The following is a 20,888-nucleotide window of genomic DNA, read 5'->3' on the forward strand; positions in this document are numbered from 1 at the left end:
ACTTTTCAATAGCTCTACTATCGTGTAACAATAATGCCCCGGGGCCGGATAACATCAAGTTTGCCCTGCTCAAAAACTTGCCTGACTCGGCTAAGAAACGCTTGTTGAATTTATTCAACTGTTTCCTCGAACAAAACATTGTTCCGCGCGAGTGGAGACAAGTTAAAGTCGTCGCTATCCAGAAGCCTGGTAAACCAGCTTCAGACCATCATTCGTATCGACCAATTTCTATGTTGTCCTGCATACGAAAGTTGCTCGAGAAAATGATCCTTCGTCATCTTGATAACTGGGCCGAAGCAAACCAGTTGCTCTCGGAAACACAGTTCGGTTTTCGCCGAGGCAAAGGAACAAACGACTGTCTAGCGCTGCTCACAACGGAGGTGGACATCGCTTTCGCCAAACGTCAACAGATGACCTCGGTTTTTCTGGACATTAAAGGAGCGTTTGATTCAGTTTCCATCGATGTCCTGTCAGAGAAACTTCACCGTAGTGGTCTTTCACCCAAGCTGAACAATTTCTTAACCAACTTGCTACGTGAAAAACACATGAGTTTTGCGCACGGTTCTTCGTCGACGTTGAGATTTAGCTACTCGGGTCTCCCCCAGGGTTCATGCCTTAGCCCACTTCTGTACAATATTAATGTCAGCAGTATTGATGATTGCCTGACATGTAATTGCACATTGAGGCAGCTTGCAGACGATGGCGTAGTGTCGGTAGTAGGCACGAACGGCAAAGATATGCAAAAGCCTCTGCAAGACACCCTAGACAATTTATCTGTCTGGGCTAACGACCTGGGCATTGAATTTTCGGTGGAAAAGACAGAGATGGTTATTTTCTCGAAAAAACGCGATCCCGCTAAATTCCAGCTTCTGCTAGATGGCAAACCAATTACCCATTCGATGTTTTTCAAATACCTAGGGATCTTTTTCGATTCCAAAGGCACATGGGGTAAACATATTGGTTACCTGAAACAAAAGTGCCAGCAGCGAGTAAATTTTCTTCGCTCGATTACTGGAACTTGGTGGGGTGCTCATCCTCTCGATTTGATCAGATTGTATAAAACAACTATCTTATCGGTGATTGAGTACGGAAGCTTTTGTTTCAGATCCGCTGCCAAAACACACATCCTTCAGTTAGAAAGAATTCAGTATCGGTGTTTACGTGTAGCTTTGGGCTGCATGCATTCTACTCATACGATGAGCCTTGAGGTAATAGCTGGAGTGCTACCTCTTGCCGAACGGTTCTATGAACTCTCACTTCGACTTCTGATACGCAGTGAAGTAATGAATCCGCTCGTAATCAACAATTTCGAAGCGCTGCACAGTTTAGAAGTGCATACAAAGCGCATGTTCCCTTATTACGACTACTTAACGCTACCTAGTCCATCAAAAATAAATCCTGCTGAAAATATCCCACTGCATTTTAACAACCCACAGATTACTTTTGATCTAACCATGAAACATTTCACACAAGGTATCCCTGATCACCTGCGACCGTCGATTATACCAGCTATTTTTTCGGCTAACTATAATCATATCGATCAAGACAAACAATTCTTCACCGATGGATCAAGTATTGATGGATCAACAGGTTTCGGAGTATTCAACGTGAATCATAGTGTTTTTCGCAAATTGGAAGAGCCATGTAGTGTGTATGTTGCAGAGCTGGCAGCAATACATTGTGCTCTTGGCCTAGTAGAGGTTCTGCCTTCTGCCAAATACTTTATTTTTTCGGACAGCCTCAGCTCTATTGAAGCTCTCCAATCAATGAAACCGACCAAGTACCCTTCGCATTTTCTGTTGGAAATACGAAGGAGTCTTCGTGCTTTGGTCGACCAGTCATTCCACGTGACATTTGTGTGGGTCCCGGCCCATTGCTCAATACAGGGCAATGAAAAAGCAGACGAACTCGCCAAAAAAGGTGCAACCGAAGGCAATGTCCTCGAAAGGCCTATCACGTACAGCGAATACCTCAACTTCCCTCGGCAAAAGGCCCTTGCTGCCTGGCAAACGAGATGGACAATGGGCGATAAAGGGCGGTGGTTGTATTCTATTGTCCCAAAGGTTTCAACTAAACCTTGGTTTAAAAGTTTCGATCTACCAAGAGACTTTATTCGTTTCGCGTCAAGACTAATGTCAAATCACTACAATAGTAATACTCACCACTCACGTATAGGACTTGCCGAGAGCGCCCTTTGTGATTGTGGTAAAGGCTACCAAGATATTGACCATATCGTCTGGTCGTGCTCAGAGCCTGGCTCCGACCATCGTGAAGCCAGAGAAAAACTCAATAGAGTTCTACAAGCGCAAGGAAGGCCGCCCGATATGCCAATTCGGGACGCCCTGGCAACTCGAGACCCCCAAACCCTTTTACCCATATATCTCTTCCTCAAGTCGATTAATGTGAATCTATAATGTTTTGTTTTTCTTATACTAGTTATACTTAGCAATGCATCACAATTCATCAGCAGATATCTACATCAAGTACCCCTTCTCCCCAGTTCTCGTTACAGACATTTTGACTGTAACGAGAACTGGGATTTCCTTGTTGCAGATACACCATCCGTCACGAGATTCGACGTCGGCGCGCACGAGGGAGTTGCGCCATACCACCCAACGAGCGATCCATCCCAAGGACCACCAATCAGCGTAATGGACCACCGGTTGCTGCCACACCTGCCAGGAAGAAAAGCGGACGATTCGATAAGCGGACGCGCCACCTAGATACACGTCATGACCCACAGACCAGCAACTATATTATTTCTTATATTTCATAATATATTGTAATGATACTCCGGCTCATTAACACCGAAAGGCTCCCGAGCCAACCAAATAAAGTCGAAGGAAAAAAAAAAAAAAATTACTTCATAGCTTCCTCATGCAGTTCATTCGGTCGTTCGATGAGTAGCAAGGCAAGAACGTATGGATAAGGCATTCGGATAAACACGGATTGGCAGTCGGCTTCATTCGTGGATGAATATCAACAGCAAGTTGAATATAACAGCGAAGAACGATGTGGGACGAACGCAGGTGATTCATATTCACCGTGCTTCGTCGCGATGAAGATTCTGAAGCAACATTGCTTACTTATTAGAATTGGTTAAAATTTTTGAATGCCATTTTACCCAATACACAAGGTAGCCCACAGCATTATCAAAAGCTGACGTTTCCATTGTTTCCTTTGATTGGAGTGGGATGAACGTGATTTGTCGTTCAAGAAAAAAACGTCAACATAATTTAATCACAAAACCTCCGACATATTTTTCTGGCACCGAATTATTCCGAACAAAATAAACCGGAGCCAACGAGAAAAACAAATATTTATATTCCGGTCGCATTTCAACTGCTACAGCTCCAAGGCGACCGGCGTCGTGGGTGGCCGGCGTTTGGTTCTCTACCCGCAGGAACATTTAGTCGCAACGAGTTCTGCTGATTTCTACAACCTGCCTACCAACCTACATACCGGGCCTACCAAAGCGAAAAATCGTGAACAAATCGACTCGGTCATAAAGATGTCTATTTCGGTTGTTGTCACCGCTGTTTATGACACGGTGACTACCTTGTTGCCGCCGGCGACGGTCCACTTTGTATCGATTCGGAGACAGCAGCACGGTGCTTGGTTAGTCCGAGTCTTCTCTTACTACGAGGTAAGACGCTTTTGCTTGGTCCTTGAATTGATGACGGGATTTTGGCGAAAACAGAACGATAAGGCAGCTGAATAAAACATGAAATCAGTAAAATGGGGTGTTCTAAGGGTCCTTTGACCAATTTCGATAGGATAATAACGTTTAGCTTTGCGTTGATAGGATCGGGAAATTGGAACAGGGTGGCTTGTAATGAAACGCCGGAATGTAATTCAGCTGCTGAAGTGATACGTGCTGGGGAGGTATTAAGTCCTTTGGTGATAGCATCATTATTTGGTACTGCGTATTATGAAAAAGAAACAGGCATGACCTTGTAACACTCCTAACCCCAAGCCTCAAAATTAGTCGTAACGCTATTTCGAGTTACTATATCTTTAAGGTCTTTTCAATTGGGATTTTGAAAGAAAAATCTATTCCACCAAATCGATTTTATGGAATCAATAAAATCGATGTTGTCAAACATCGAACCAAAAAAATCGGATGCAAAAAATCGAATTTTCTAGCTAAAAAAATCGATTTTAAAAAATCGCATCGGCATCGCCGATTCCTACAATAACGAACCACGGTGGTGAACAGACATCCACAATATTCTATCCTTTTTGGGACAGTTTCCCGCCACTGCTGCCAAAGAGGCAAAATGCGCGCGAAAAGTTGTACTGTCGTAAGTGCCGGACTGTGGTTCGGACACACGTAAGAACGGTATCGATTCACCACAAGGGAAAGCTAGCCGTTGAGGAGTGCTCTCACTTCACCGGCTAAAAGCGAAGAAATCAAAACACCAACCGTTCTCACTGAGGAGGATCAATCGAACGAACCAAGCTCTCCTCCACAGTTAATCGCAATGGAGAACGAAACAGGATGGTCAAAGGTTCCCTCTGAGAAGCACACTGCGGCGGCTTCCGCTTGCGGTGAGCAAATCGATCACCGCAAGGGAGGTTTCAACAAATGAGTCTTGCTCACCTCTGCAGTTAAAAGCCAAGGACTGCTGCCGGAGCAGTGGACGAAACGGCGAAAGATAACGCGGCCGTTGCCATTTCCACTGGTCGGAAGCAGCCTATCCAGCGTCAGAAGTGTTTGACAGCAGAGAAGAGTGACGGTGGGAGAATAAATGATAAAAGTTAAATTTGTTTGTTTGTTTACCTTTTTTGTTTATTTACGAAAATCCGAAATTCAGATAGAAGCATCCTAAGACAAAACGTGACAATTGATCATTGTATGAAATGCCTTAACCTCACAAATTTGACAAGTACTGGTCCTTTTGTTTAAAGTTTGGACTCAATAAATTTGGATTCCATTAAAATAAGCTTAGTGCTAATTATTAATTCCCAAGAAATTTTCCCGCAAAACTACTTACCGATTCAGAGAACACTAGAAGTAATTGATAAATAATTAGTTCACTTGTTAAATCTTTCACATACATTTTCCCACAATAGGGAATAGCACAATTTAATTGTTGTAGAGATCATATCTCGACAAACATATGATTACGGCTTAAAAGCCAACTGTCAAAATTCTCTTTGAAAGAAAATTTCGGACAAACCGTTACTCGCCAATCACAGATGTTGGTAGTAAACAAAAGAGAAAAGTTTTCTCTTTCATTAACTGCTATGAACTGTGTTTAGCCAGTAATAGTTTGTCTGGAATTTCCTTTCAAGGAGAATTTTGACAGTTGGCTTTAAAGCCGTAATCATATGTTTGTCGAGATATATACTTCCAGAAACATGATTCCCAATATATTTCAAATGCAAATAATGTCTAAGTTCAAAATGTAATCAACAGGACCACCACCTGTCACATATAATGCATGACGTCACTGTGCAGTGACCAATAGGCTTCTTATTTTTCCTTCGACATTCTTCTTTTCGCACATTTTTACCCTGCCAAAATCATCCGAACAGTGTTGCTACTTTTATTGATGAAAATAGATTCTTATTACTTTTTTATCCCTGCAATATTTTGTATCTTGAATCCACTATTATTGATAAAGGGAACCGTTTTTCCATGTCATGAGTATTTAGTAAGGTTGGATGAAGCCATTTTTTGAATAATTTTAGATAATGTTTTGGTTGCTGTCTTATTTTAGTTAAAGCTGAACAACCACATATACGGCAAATGTGTGGTATATACTTGTGCTTCTTCGGCCCCCCGAAATATTTTGAAGAAATTTGAAAAAAATTAATATGTTCAACAAAAATATGCCTAATATTTTAAAAGGAATTCCCAAAATTTCATTTGCAAAAGTAATCTTGTGAAAATAATTCTTTGTAGTGAAAATTGGTGGCAGACGTCGACACCTACCTGTCGGCTCGTTGTGGAGGCTAACTCAAACGCCGAGGTCTACAGTGAGTAGATCGCGGCGAAGCGAGGAGCTAAATGGCTCCTGGTATCGTGACAAAAATGGGAGCTTATTGGTTCACGAAACGGATATCAGTACCGAGAGAAATTTCGCCACATTCTGTAGTCCTTAACTAACGAAAGCTAAAGTGGAAGATGAAAGTCTTTAACAAAAACCTCTTTGTTGAGTTATTTCGGCGAACAGCGTAATCAAGTACGTTGATGCGGCTGATCTAACAAGAAGGATTGTGACGGCTTGTTACATTACAATGCCATGAAAACTGGAGCCATGCAGTAGATGGCGTGCAGCTTACTGGTTAAATGAGTAGCTCAGTACACTACACGCTGCTTGTCTTAGAGCCAGAAGGCGGGCTCAGAGTGCAAGATAGGAGAGTGAAAGAGGAGCGACGTTTCGAGAAGGTAGGCACACTTTAAAACGGGAGGTCAAGCTTAGCAAGTCAATTGCCATAAGTAGCTGTACTGAGCAATAGACACCAATCCCTGGGGGATGCTTACTGAGTCGGCATGACGAAGATGAGGGCCAGTCGACACCAGCTGAAATATGCCCGGTTAAGGTGAAGATATGTGGAAGCCTTGTTGCTAGGCACCGACGCGCTTGTTTACATTGAGAAAAAATGGAATTCGAAGTGAAAATTCAAACGCACAAATAAGAGTTTTCGGACATTTTCCTTCGGTCATCTGCACATTGGCAGAAAATTTGAAGTTTAGTTAGTAAACGATTAAAGTTTCGCGGGTGTTTTTTCAGTGGTGTGTGATTAAAGTGCATTTGAAAAAGTGTTCTGAAAACGGAAAGAAGAAAAATAAAAGCGTTTTGAAAAGAAACCCCAAGTGAAGAGGGGTGATATTTTCGCACAAAATAAGAGCTATAGATAGAATTCCGTCTAACACTCGGGATGATTGTATAGTAAAATGTTGTAGCTTCCTCAAGTATCAGTTTCGTGGTACACCGGCAAGGTTAGTGTATTGAAAAACGTATTTTTATATTTGCTCATGTCAGATACATGGTTAGGCCGGGGAGAGGGGTGTGTGCGGCGTAGAAGCTATATTGTGGCTCGCATGTATAATGTCCTTAAGCTAATGATAATCGTTGAGGGTCTCTTCCCGAAGCTCGATTCAAGTACCTGGTCACCGACACCGTACGGCGAAGAAGAAGGAGGTTACACAGCCGAGTGGCAAGCAACTAACGACGAGCTCAAAGAAGCGTCGATGTGACTAAAATCAAATAAAACTCTCGGTCCGGATGGAATACCAACCGTCGCGCTGATCCTGGATATCCGGACATGTTCAGGATGATACTGCTGAAGTCTTTAGATAATGGAAATTTCCCCGAAATGAGGAAGGTACAGAAGCTGATGTTACTGCCAAAGTCATGGAAGTCGACGGCCATCCAGCCTCGTATAGACCAATGCCGCAGCGCTGCACAGAAGAATGAGACTGATCCTGAAGAGCTACTGCTGTACCAGACAAGCAAAAGGCAGAAGGCAATGCGAGTCGCAGCAAGCGTTCCTCAGGGCTCCATTCTCTGGCCAACTCTTTTGAACGGGATGTACGATGGGGTCTTAACACTGCGGCTGCCCGGGAAAGTGAAAATCGAGGGTTCCATGGACGACGTGTCACTAACAATGATGAGTGAGACACTTGAAGAAATTAAGGTGTCGGTGACGGAGACAATAGATGCGAACGAGAGTTGGATGAACGGGGTCAAGCTGTAAAGAGCTTACCACAAAACAGATGCGTTGTTGGTCAGCAGCTACAAAGCGGTTCAGCGGATACAGATCATCGTCGAAGGGCATGTGATTGCATCGAAGCGTGCACTGAAACAATTGGGAGTGATAATCGACGACTGGTTGAGCTTTAACAACCACGTTGATAACACCTACGAAATGTCGGTCTATTATCTAGTGTTTCGTCATCAATACTGCGATGTGGGGCTACTGCCTGGGGCGCGGCGTTGAAAACCAAGTGAAACCGCGAAAAGCTGAACAGGACGTTCCGGCTGGTGGCCGTATGAGTTGCGAAGGCGTACTGGAGGCAGCATACGTTATCGCCGAGATGATTCGCATCTGCATCACTCTGGCGGAGGATATCAAGTGCTACAATCAATGAAACGTCAGAAACGCGAGGAAGATAATGAGAATCGATTTGATGGTGACATGGCAGCAGGAATACGGAGAAAGGATAGACCACAATAGATCTAAATACTGGTCGCAGTGGTTCGTTTCCAACTACAAAAAAAAATAGGGAGAAAGGAAAGTGGACCTACCGGCTCATCCAAATCTGTCGACGTGGGTCAATAGAAAGCACGGAAAGATTACCTACCACCTGAAACAGCTCCAACTAAGCCACGGCTGCTTCAGGAAGTATCTTCATCGGTTCGGGTACGCAATGTCACCATTGTGTCCGGAGTGTGAAAACGTCGAGTAGACACCGGAGCATGTGGTCTTTGAATGTCCGAGATTTGAAGTGACGTGCAGGGAGCTGCTTAAAATGGAAGAACCGGACATCAACCCGGATAATGTAGCCAACATAATGACAAGCGACGCAAAGACGTGGAACGCAGCAACCAGAGTTATGATGTAGATCATGACCGTCTCACAGCAGAAACGGCGTGATGAACATCAAGCAACGGTTTTGGGATAGCAATCACCGCCAGTGAATTCTCCGCAGGAATAAGTTAGATCCACCGCCGAGGGCTAGTCGAGTAGACTGCAACAGAGCACCGAGTCGCCAAAACGCCGGACATACGCTCCATCCGGAATCGCCAGACCAACCACGGTACCACCACCGGTTGTTTCGATAGAAAAATTGCGAAAACCAAAGAAGAATCGGTATTCGGAGAACTTTTTTCGCCAGGGAACTCTCCGTCAGCGTAAGCTAGATTCACCGCTGGGGACTAGACTGAGTAGACCGCGACGAGACACCATAAGTCGCGGGTCATCGCGGCACCAGTGAACCGGACGCCCTGCTTCACCTGAATCACCGAACTGACCTCGGCACCTAGCTGATTGGCTCGGTTTCAGGAGAACTTCTCTCGCCGGGGAACTCTCTGTCGGAGTAAGTCAGGTCCATCGTCGGGGACTAGACCAAGTAGTTCACGAACAAGTCGAGAAGCTGAATGGCTCATCAAGGAAGTAGCGCTAAATGGTCCAAGAAGAGAATTGAAGGCCTTAAAGGAGTTGCGGCTCTAAATGGCACCGGTTACGGAGCCAAAGGGCTCAAGAAGTGGTGGTACTGAAACCAAAGAAGAATCGGTATCGGGAGAACTTCTTTCGCCGGGAAACTCTCCGTCAGCGTACAGTCAGAATCACCGCCGGGAACTGTACTGCGTGGATCGCGACAAGACACCGCCAGTCTTGCCGGTGCTCAAGCAAACCTGCCGGAATCGCCGAACTGACCTAGGCACCTGGCTGGTTGGTTCGCTTTCGAACTTCTCTCGCCAGGAAACTCTTCGTCGAAGTAGGCTAGATCCATCGTCGAGGACTAGACCGAGTAGTTCGCGAGCATGTCGGAAGTTCAACCAGGAAGGTGTACTAATTTATGGCACAAGGGAACTGAAGGACTCAGAAAATTAGACAGTCTGAAATTTGCCACCCAGATTGTCCCCGTAGGGGAAGAGTACTAATTCTAGACACACATCTAGCTTTCCTACTATCATACAGAAATTTCCACGGTGTGTAGATGGTCGCAAACTGGTAGTGTGTCGAGGATTGGTGCTGTAACCCTACTGAAAGAACTAGTTGGATAGGAGTGTGTTATGTGCACATAAAAAAATCTCTTCCCGAAGGTAATGCCGGGGAGGAATCAGGCTCCGTGCAAGATTAGTTATATTAGCGGGTCGGGTCACTACAAAAACCCGTTCCCTGAGTTGTTGGTTTTTGTGCATTTTTTCCTGCTCAGAATGCTCTTGAAGATTTTTTTAAAATATATACCCCCTCCCGAAAAACTTTCTTACTACCCCACTGTCGTTAAGTTTTAAGCTGACTATAGAGAAATGCTAATTCTCAGGTCAGTGAACACGCTCTTAGAATTGATGAATCTTGGTAAATCGATTGACGCCTCCAAACTGCCGATTTATCAGGAAGTTTTCGGTTCTTCTCGGAAAGTGACTAACTAAAGCGGGTGGACAGAATACCGACAACGCAAAATCCAAACTGTTTTGGACCAAGAATGCTCAACCGCGTTCTCAATTCAAGTAAACCTCCTGACAACCATGAAAAGAGACAGCAAGGGAATAAAGACGACATGAATCTCGAGGAAAACAATCACAATCAAAAACCAAACGTGAACGTGGTATTACCATTGATATTGTCTTGTGGAAGTTCGGAACCGCTAAGTACTACGTCACCATCATTGACGCTCCTTGACATTGTGATTTCGTCAAGAACATGATCTCTGGTCATCACAGGCCGATTGTGCTGTATTGATTTTTGCTGCCGGTACTGGTGAGTTCGAAGCCGGTATCTCGTAGACCGAACAGACTCGTGAGCATGCCCTGCTCGCCTTCACCCTCGCACAGTGGTCGCAATGGTACCAAAACGTGCGTTTAATTAATGGTGCTCTAAGAGTTGATTTTAGCGATTTGCTGTGTCAGAAACACTTTTTCAGAATGGAAGCCCCCTTCTTTTGATATATACTGAATTGTGATTAATCCACCTAAAAGTGAGATAGAAAATTTATTTCCACTAAATTTTAAGATAGAGGCACGATGTCAATGACAAAGTTATAGTAAATTCTACTGCGAGAAAACTTGTTGAATATGCAAACTCTCCAAAATGTAATGGTGTTGAGATAAAGCACGTTGTTTGTGGGAGGCACCAAAAAAAATCATTTTTTCATTATGACTTTTTTCTGAGATTTTTGCAATTCTTCAAATGTTCTATGAAGTTGTTGAAATTAAGAAATTGCAGATATTTGTCGAAGACGTCAACATTTTTTATTTCAAAACTTAAGAGTTATTAAATAAAGTGGGTTAAAAATACCGCCATTTTGAATGACAGTTACTAAGAGATGTGGAAATATGTGGAAGACATTTCGATTCTATGAGAAAGACAGTGATAAGTACTATAAGCAAAAATACTACTCACAACGAGCATCCACCGGCCTGTATATAAAAATACTTTCCGGCAATGTATGTTTTTTCATTTTGTAACAAAATAATTACGACATTTTAAGCATAACTTTTTATATTCTATGTGTTATTTTATTCTACGAATATTCTAAAAAATCTTTGGAAATGTCAAAGTACACATATGAATCCAAAACTCTCAGCTCTGTAGTCTCCAACTTACGAATTATTCCTAAACTAGCACAACAACAAAAGTGATCAACTAAAAATGCGCAAAAAATTTTGGCTGTCTTTACAAGAATAAAAATCATTACAAACAGTATTAGGGTTACTGCGCCCTAATTCATCTTAGCTCCTCTATTCATCCCACCCATTGGAACTCCTTAGTTAGAGAAGTATTTGCTATCTCTATTCAACGCATTAGCTCAAAAAGTCTAACTGTACTGCTTCTTAGGAGCGAAGGAAAGATGGTGATACTTAAGCGCAATCCAGTCACTCTAAGTCGAGTTATCAACGAAATATTGAGACATCCCGACTAATGAGATGGATAAGGGCTCGTCTACCCTATATGCCGTTTTCATGAAACGATTACGTGGCCGGAATTGTCAATAATTCTTTTGCAAGCACGCATTGAATGCTTAAAAATTTGAAATTAACCCTCAAAAAGGCAAGCGAAAATTGTGACTTCATAAAGCATCGCTTCTAAGACCCAATGAAACCAAGAGCCTCTTTTTTGTCGTTTTACCAGTGAGAGAATCAAAAGCCCGAAAACGCTCGATCATTTGTATTTCGAATTACAAATTCATTGAAACTAGGGAACTGTAACTAGCCGAGCCTCTGAGACCCCTCCTAAGAATCCTAAGTAGCAACTCTGACTTTACAGTCGTTTCGTGAAAATGATATCTAATACTCTTTGCTATGGTTTCATACTCATGAAAATGCAGTAAACCTTTTTAGACGTCTCTAGTGGTCACTTTCCAAATCCTGTTAATTTATGAATAGTTTCAGATAACAGAAATTCAAAGTTCACGATTTATATGTGTATTTATTACTCTCAATGATTTTTTTGAATATTCGACACATAGAAAAAAAAATCGCTAAAAAATTTATGCTGAAAAAATAGTACTTATTTTGTTACAAAATTAAAAACATACATTGCCGGAAAGTATTTTTTGTATACAGGCCGGTAGATGCCCGTGGTGAGTAGTATTTTTTCTTATAGTACTTGTTACTGTCTTTCTCATAGAATCGAAATGTCTTCCACATATTTCCACATCTCTTAGTAATTGTCATTCAAAATTGCGGTATTTTTAACCCACTTTATTTAATAACTCTTAAATTTTGAAATAAAAAAAGTTGACGTCTTCGACAAATATCTGCAATTTCTTAATTTTAACAACTTCATAGAACATCTGAAGAATTGCAAAAATCTTAGAAAAAAGTTATAATGAAAAAATGATTTTTTGGGTGCCTCCCACAAACAACGTACTTTATCTCAACACCATTACATTTTGGAGAGTTTGCATATTCAACAAGTTTTCTCGCAGTAAAATTTACTATAACTTTGTCATTGACATTGTGCCTCTATCTTAAAAGTTAGTGGAAATAAATTTTCTATCTCACTTTTAAGTGGATTAATCACAATTCAGTATACATCAAAAGAAGGGGGCTTCCATTCTGAAAAAGTGTTTCTAAAACACCAAATCGCTAAAATCAACTCCTAGAGCACCATTAATTAAACGCACGTTTTGGTACCATTGCGACCACTGTGCCTCGGTGTCAAGTAGCTGATCGTTGGTGTCAACAAGATGGATTCTACTTATGTATGTAATAGTGAATCTCTTTTCGAAGAAACGTATATCAAGAAGATCGGTTACAACACTGCTGCTGTCTAATCTCGGGTTGGCATGGATACAACATGTTTGAATCATCTGTCAAGATGCCGTGTTTCCAGGGATGGGCTGTCGAACGTACGGAAGGCAACCCAAGTAACAATTGAAGTTTTATAGCATGCTACAAGTGCAATCTTAGTTTTATTAGTTGCTATAAAACTACTATAAAACCTCAATTGTTACTAGGGAAGGCCGATGGCAAGTGCTTTATTGAAGCTTTGGATGCTATTCTGCCACCGTACCGGCCAACCGACCAGCCTCTGCGTTTACCGCTTCAGGCTGTCTATAAAATCCATGGTATTGAAACAGTCACAGTAGGTTGTGTTGAAAGCGATATCTTGAAGCCAGATACCGTCGTCGTGTTCGCCCCAGTTAACTTGACCATTGTAGTAAAGTTCGTTGAAATACACAACGAAGCTCTGACAACGGAGGCAGATCCCGGGGATAACGTTGATTTCAACGTTAAGAATGTACCGGTAACGGGATTGCGCTGTGGTTATGTCACTGGAGACACCAAGAGTGCTCCACCCGAGGATGCTGAACGACGTCGTACTGGAATAGTCCGGGGCAAGCGGGTGGGAAACTTTTCACCACAAAGTATCGGCCGTGGTTCGGAAATTAGTGTGTTGGTGCTGGATAACCGTTTGTGGGAAGCTATTTACCAATGAGCTTTCACTTCCTCGGTAAATCTGAAAGGACGCAGACACACCAATCCACCCTCGCTGGGAAGGATAAGCCGAACGAGTCTTGCTCTCCTTTTCAGCTTATAGTCAAGAAGGCAGCAGTGCATTGTGGGCAACGACTACCCCTGGGAAGAACATTGCGGTGTCTTCCAGGATTCTTTGCGGTGATACATCACCAACGACGCTAGGGGGGTTCCAACAAACGAGTCAAGCTCACCTCCCTAGCTAAAAGTCAAGAACCGCTGCCGAAGCAGCCCGCGAAACTTCTATGGAGAACGCGGCCGTTGCAGTCCCGGTTGGTCGAGAGACCAGACGCTTTTCCTCCCACAATCGGAGCAGCGACAGCGTGAGGATGTTAGAGAAGAAAATAAAAACTGGTAAAATCATACACTTGTTTTGTTTTCGCTTTTGTTTGTTTATGCACGAAAATCCGAAATTCTCATAGAGGCACCTAGGCCACCCTGACAAATAGGGCCCGCTAGGTAAGTAAGAACCCAAGTAGTGGGAAAACCGCTACTTACAATACTGACAGAAAAAACCGCCAATATCTGCTGAAATTTTCTCCACAATTGCATCTACACCTAAAACCATCATTATTTATTTTTATTTACGAAAATATAAGCTTTTTGGTTCCTCTAATAATATTTATAGTTTTATCGCGTGAAGCCCTCGCGCAAAACGAATAAAACAGTGTGGCTCGCATCTAGTTTCCTGTGAGATCTACAAAACTGCAAATTTGTGCGCAGCATTTTTTTTTTTTTCATTTTATTTCTTTGCCTAAAGTTGTATGCACTGAAGAGTCCTCCCACTGCAAAAATTAAACAACATGGTCCGCACACGAGAAAAAATGCCCATAGGCACAAGAGCCTTCCTGTTATACAGCACAAAAAATCCTCGATGGTCCTTGAGCTCCTGTGCTCCGGTGCCAGCTCTCGGCTCTCGCTGACGATGAATGATAAACACTTATAGCGTTCCCATCATATGCTGAGCTGTGTGCTTGTAAAGCTGTGGGAACATCGTTATGCATACGGAGTAAAAAAAACTACTCCTACCCTGCTCGGTTTGCCTCTGGTATACCACCACCACCACCACTGCATCGCCACGCCATGCCCGCCCTCCACAGCTTCATTGCTCTGAAATGCGGTAATACGGGTTTGGATACCGGGCAAAAATCGGGACCCGGCGGGATTCGATGGGGCACGACGAGGAAAAGGGGGGAGGTTTTAAAATGTTGAATCTGTAAATATTTGTAGCTCCTACTTTGCTACGCTATTTAGTCACACAAGTGGCATTAGTGTAGGACCTGAATTGCCTCAGCCGGAAGGACGATCCCTGAACGGTGCTCACCGTGCCGTTGCTTGTCGGGGTTCACCGGGAAAGGATTTAGCGGTGTAGCCTTTTTTCTCTCTCTTTCTCTTTCTGGCAGCTGGGTAAGGATCGTAGTTCACGGAAGCTTGTGCTGCAGAAAGTATGCGAATAGCTGCCGATTTCTGAACAGAAATTACTTAATGTTTCGATGCTCAGTGCTGCCCCTTTCACAGTTATTCAAATGGCAAGTTTGTACAAACACAGTTTCCAACAAGCATCAGGTTGATTGAGTTTCTGGTGGAACAGGGAAAGGATTATTATGATGGCGGAATTGTTCATTGGTTGCGCAGCGCAATCAAAGTCGATAAAAAAAACGCTGTCTTACTATTTTCAAACCAATGGCGAACATTATGTTGGAAATCAAATACACTCTACGGCGAGTGTAAATAATATTAAAGTATTTTTCCATCCAGTGCTAAATTGTTGAGAGTTTTAATTACCTCATTGTTCCCTCTATGAAAACTTGTAGCTTACCTGAAAGAAAAGAAAAAAGAATCTGATTAACATTCGACAGAAACTGCTGATAAAAATTGAGAAAAAGAAAAAAAAAAAAGAAAATGAAAAGTAAAACGCTTTAATTATTAAGCATCATATGAATTAGCGACATCTTGTTCATCTTTGAGCGGCAAAATTAAACACCCACCATAAACAATTCAGCGGAACATTTAAACAAAGGCAAAAAGCAGTCAACAACAATACTTCAAATTAATTCAACGCGGAAATGTCCCGCCAATCAAAACCCTTTCTCATTTAAATCCTCCCACGATTTCACACCCCAGGGATCGCGTCCGGGAGCAACCCAGACCGCAATTAAATCCCATTTTAAACTCCACGTTCCCTTCTGTTCTCGTCAGATTATTTGTTAGCACGTCAAAACCATTTCACTCCTTTATGTGTCCTCACTCTCACCCCCTGTCAGTGCTTATTAGCATTTTAAGACAGCCAATTACCAACCGCACAGAGAGCAGCAGACACCAAATGGTCACAAGTGCCGGAAATGACTTCTCCTCGGCTGGGAATGAATGCGTATCGACCGCCTCTAACGTGAACGTGAAAACGAAGCAAAACAAAAAGATTGTTTGTTTATGTTTTCCTGCCCTTTTATCCGCACCCTTCCGACCGAGCGCCGACAGACAGCGGTCTTTACGGATTTTCCGTCAAAGAACTCGAAAGAATAATTCCGCCTCCGCGGGTACTTAATTTATGGATCACTCGTCTCAACCTCATAATTGTGAGTTTTGCATCCGATGAGGGGGTTTTCGGACGGGCGGGTGTGGGCGCGTGGCGGCTAATTAGTAATTATACTAGGAAGGGTGAGCGATCGAAGCAAGCTGTTGGAAGGCGAAATATTTCCTTTGGCGGAACAAGAACACCCACAATTTTTTCGGCGATTTATTGCGTATTTCTTGTGTGTGTGTGTTTTTTTTTTTTTTGAATAATAAGCATACTGTCTAGTTTCATTTTGATAGAAAATTCCGGAAAGATTATTACTCGACGATTTTGTCGTACGTCAGGCCCACCCGAGTAACGTCAGAAGATACAAACAATAAATAATCAGCTGGCCAGAAACATCTCATGAATTGTCTAATTCTCGAGTTCTTTTTTCAAATAGACGTATCTAACAATGAGAGACTCCCCAACAAACATTAGGAGCTGAACTATAAGACTACGTGTTGATTTAAAGCAGATTAAAGGTTATGTAAGCTGAATAAAACTTTCGCTGAACTATTTAAACATTTACAGTTTATTCAGCCTATTTAAAATCCAGTATTCGCCAGCTCCAACTAGGCTGAACTATACTGCTAATAAATGTAATAGCGACAATATTAAAGCTTTTATTCAACCATCTTAATTAGACTGAATTGCGAGTTGAATAAACGATGCTGTTACCAATACAATATAATAAGCTGCACTACTAGGGTGACCATACGTCCTGGTTTCCCAGGACATGTCCTGGTTTTTCACTGACTGTCCTGGTGTCCTGGGTAGTTGAGAAAAACGCTTGATTTGTCCTGGTTTTTCTCTTGTAAACTTAATATATTTGAATTTATTGAGTCGCTTTATTCGCTCTGCTCCAGATCGTAGTTACTACTGATCGCAATCATAACTGAAACGTATACTCAACCTCGTTCAGAGTACGACAAACAAAACTTAATACACTCGAGTCTCCCCATTGTACCATCCGATATCTTTTTTAATCTCTCAATACTTCCCTTTCTTAGTCCGTGTGCAAGGAAATTATGCAACTGAATAAATCGAACCGATTCCAGTTATGGACCAAACTCCATCCGCTATCAATGTCTATGAAACGATGATTACCGGAGCTTCTTCTTGGCGCTTAAATCGTCTGTTATCCGGAACTAGAAGTTTCCGTTAGTATCTTTGAGAAAAAAACATCGACGTTTTTATGACTCTGCTTCTTCTTGAGTTCTCCTGTTAGTTGCATTTTTCGTGCTACTGGAAATCTATTCATTACAAAGGAAAATTGCGGAACATCAATAACAATCGTGGAATAACTTCATTGAGCGCTCTCAATAGTACAACATATTACAATCTATAGAATCACGTTTATATTGACGATGATAAGATTGATGTGCGTCTGCACGATCTATTCCCACGTCCTACCAGTAAATTCATTACAACGATCATGTCGGAATACTTAATGATGGAATCCGTTAAGTTTGAAACCTGGTGAATTTTTGTCCAGGTATTTCCAACGGTGTCGTGAGAATACGAGTGACAAAACCTATTCCTTCATATCTGAACTTTCAATACGAAATAGAAAGCGTAGCCAAATCTCAAATCACGCTGTGCGTATATGAAGGGTAGACCGCTACGTGCCAGCTCTGTAACAAGAAGACACTGTACGGAAACCATGTGCAAAAACCTATAACGAAACAACATCAACTACCAGCAAACCGAACACACAGCCCTCATCAACATCAACTAAATCACAAACAACCGGATTCTCTGCTCAGGCAACAACGAATGCTGGAACCACAGCACACAGCGTGTCCGATCATTGTGATGCACCTACTACTTCTCAAGCAACGGCCAGCACCACTGACAATAAACTTACACGGACATCACGAAAACGAAAAACCGAGAGAATGCGGACTAAGTGATTCCCGAGCCACAACAATCGATGGAACTAATGGATCTGCCACAAGAGAGAAGATATTTATGTGAAGTAACAAATCGCGTACACAAGATGTGATACATATCTAATTAAACTCCATTTATTTAATTTTATTTACATATTGTAAGTATTAAAAGATCCACAAAGATCCATTGAGCCGTGTAAAATAAATGAAAAAAGTACCTAATCCACGATTAACATAGCTTCACGTCTGGATGCTGAAAAGCGACTGACCTGTCGAGTCTAGCATCTTACATAACAGGGAGTATGGAATGTTTAACTAAAACTGATATTATTTACACCAACCTATCTGCCGGTTTTCATACAACAATCGATAAAATGGAGAAATTTGGAAGCAACGGTAGGTTTTGTAGCTGTTGGAAATTGCCAGATATAGCGCAGGGAAGTTACTTGGGACCTTAGATATTTCTGCTTTATTTCAATAGTATGTATTTAGGGTTGAAAACTCCTTGCCGGTCCTGCACAGACGATCTAAAAATATTTTATCTCATCCACTCAATTCGAGATTGCCGATTTCTCCAACAACGCATGAATCTTTTGCTGGTGGTGGTGTAGCAAGAACTTCGTGTGTATAAATCCGAAAAAGTGCGCGGTTATCGAATTCAAACGAAAAATCTTCTGATAGAACTTTTCTTCCCAGAACTTTTTTACTGCCAAAGCTCAGCCTGCCCCCCCCCCCCCCCCCCCCACAGAACTTTTTTACTGCCAAAACTCAGCCTGCTAGATCCCAGAACTTCTCAAGAGCTGACAACCTGTGGAGAAGGCACAGACGATTGAGAAGTAACGGGGGGGAGGCAGTCCCCTTTCGACTGTCCTGGGTTTTTACTCACCTGATATGGTCACCCTATGCACTACATGTCTTCAAAAGGTTGTTTCTACCTTTACATTTGCCGTTATACCACCTTTGACTTTTAGCTGAATTATGTGTTTAACAAAGGTAATTGTAACTACTACAAAATTGGCGCGATTAGCAAATCATGAGGAATGGCAACCGACCTGGGTTCGAGTCCCAACACACACACATAATATTTTTTTTACTATTAAGTGAAGGATTTTTTTTATTATTTCGGTATATTCCAATTGAGATGTTTTGCATATATTACAGTTAAGGAGCTATAAATCAATAAATGAATAAAGAAATAAAGAAAGTTTATTTAGTTTTTTTTATATCTACTGAGTTTTCACCACGGGAAATACACGATTTACAGTTTTTCAATGTACAAGCTTACCAAATCGCACGCGCCCTCGTTTATGTAAATTTTCCTTTTAATTCGAAACGGTCTGTTTACTTGTGAAACATGAATATTCTCATATTGAACACAAGAGAAACTTTTTGTTCCAACATCGCTATAAATTTTTGACACCAGCATTGTCACCATGATTTTTTTCTATCCATCGACTTGCAAACAAAGGTACAATGAAATGATTATTCACGCTGGCGAACTTAATTGATATAAATAAATAAACTACTGAATTCGAACAACGACGTCCGCTTACCAAAAAAAATCACAATGGAAAGAAAATCATTTGGCAGGGAGTGGTAAATAAATTGAGGAGATTGCCACCTTAGAATTATAAATGACTTCAATCCATCATTCAGTTACCACCACTTTCATATAACACCCATTTTTACTTATCTAAATGTTTTGTGACAACCATAAATCCTACTGTAGCCTTTGTACAGACTCTATTCAGCAGCCTAGACTTGTCGGTACATCGGTGAAATCTTAAGCATTCGATGTATGCAAGATTGGTGCAGACAGTAAGGTAAGTGCTTAGTATTCAACAGGTTGCTGGTTCGGATCCAGGTACGTGATATGACTTCCAACAAGGTAATACAATTTTTCTCTACCTGTAACGTAACACTAATAAAAGAATATGGCCTCCAAAGAGATTGATGGCGTGTGTAACTTGAAATAAATGTCTTTTTTAACAATTTTCCTATGATAATTCTCTCAGCTGAATAGCGGTAACGAAAAGGTTTATTGATAAAGCTGTACTGTGGTTTTCTTCAGGCTGTATGCGTGCTGAAGAATTGTTCTTTCATGTGTCTTAATCAGACAAGCTGAATAAATTCTCCAAATCCCGGATGTTTAAGGGTGGAATAAACGATATATGATTACACGTATGCTTCCAATGTTCAGCTAGAGCTGAATAAAGCAACTGTTAAAACGTTTATAAAACCACGAAATGTTTGTTGGGATCTCATTCTTTCTCTGCTGATAATAACTCGACCGCTTAACTCTTTGCATAATATGCTAGTTGTTGTGCCGCTCTGAGGGCATGATTTCCGACTTCCGTTTTTGACGCCATTTTTGTTAAGAACGTCTGTTTCCGCTTACACGATTTTTTAAACGCATCCGTCCGCAAATGAATTATTTTTCGAAAGAACGAAAATATTTCCAAAGCCTACTTTTACAGGTGAGTCGTTTTTCCGTTCTTCCTACAGACACTTTATATAACAGACTTGCGGAGAGAAAAAAAAACAGTAAAACTAGTAACCATGAATGTAAACTGGCATCAGGGAAGCTTCCATTGACTTATTTGACGTCTAGGACACCGACACAGGTTGCAATGTGTATAGACAACATACATATAGAGTTCTATGGAAATCATTTCACACACACTAATTGGGGGTTTGTTTTCCTCCAGCTGTCATATATAAAACTGTCAGCCAATTTGAACATTTCAAATAGCTCGCCTAAAGTATTTATAATGGTGT

At 41.8% G+C, this 20,888-nt stretch overlaps 1 protein-coding gene and 1 pseudogene across 1 annotated transcript in view; one reads left to right on the forward strand and one right to left on the reverse strand.

Annotated features, from left to right (window-relative positions):
• LOC131677481 (uncharacterized) overlaps positions 1 to 20,888 on the reverse strand; it is a 452,688-nt gene that overhangs the window by 276,646 nt on the left and 155,154 nt on the right. The gene's annotated exons all lie outside the window — the stretch shown is intronic.
• On the forward strand, positions 10,166 to 13,623 carry LOC131693218 (elongation factor 1-alpha-like; annotated as a pseudogene).

This window comes from Topomyia yanbarensis, chromosome 1 (assembly GCF_030247195.1).
Source record: "Topomyia yanbarensis strain Yona2022 chromosome 1, ASM3024719v1, whole genome shotgun sequence".
Lineage (NCBI taxonomy): Eukaryota > Metazoa > Arthropoda > Insecta > Diptera > Culicidae > Topomyia > Topomyia yanbarensis.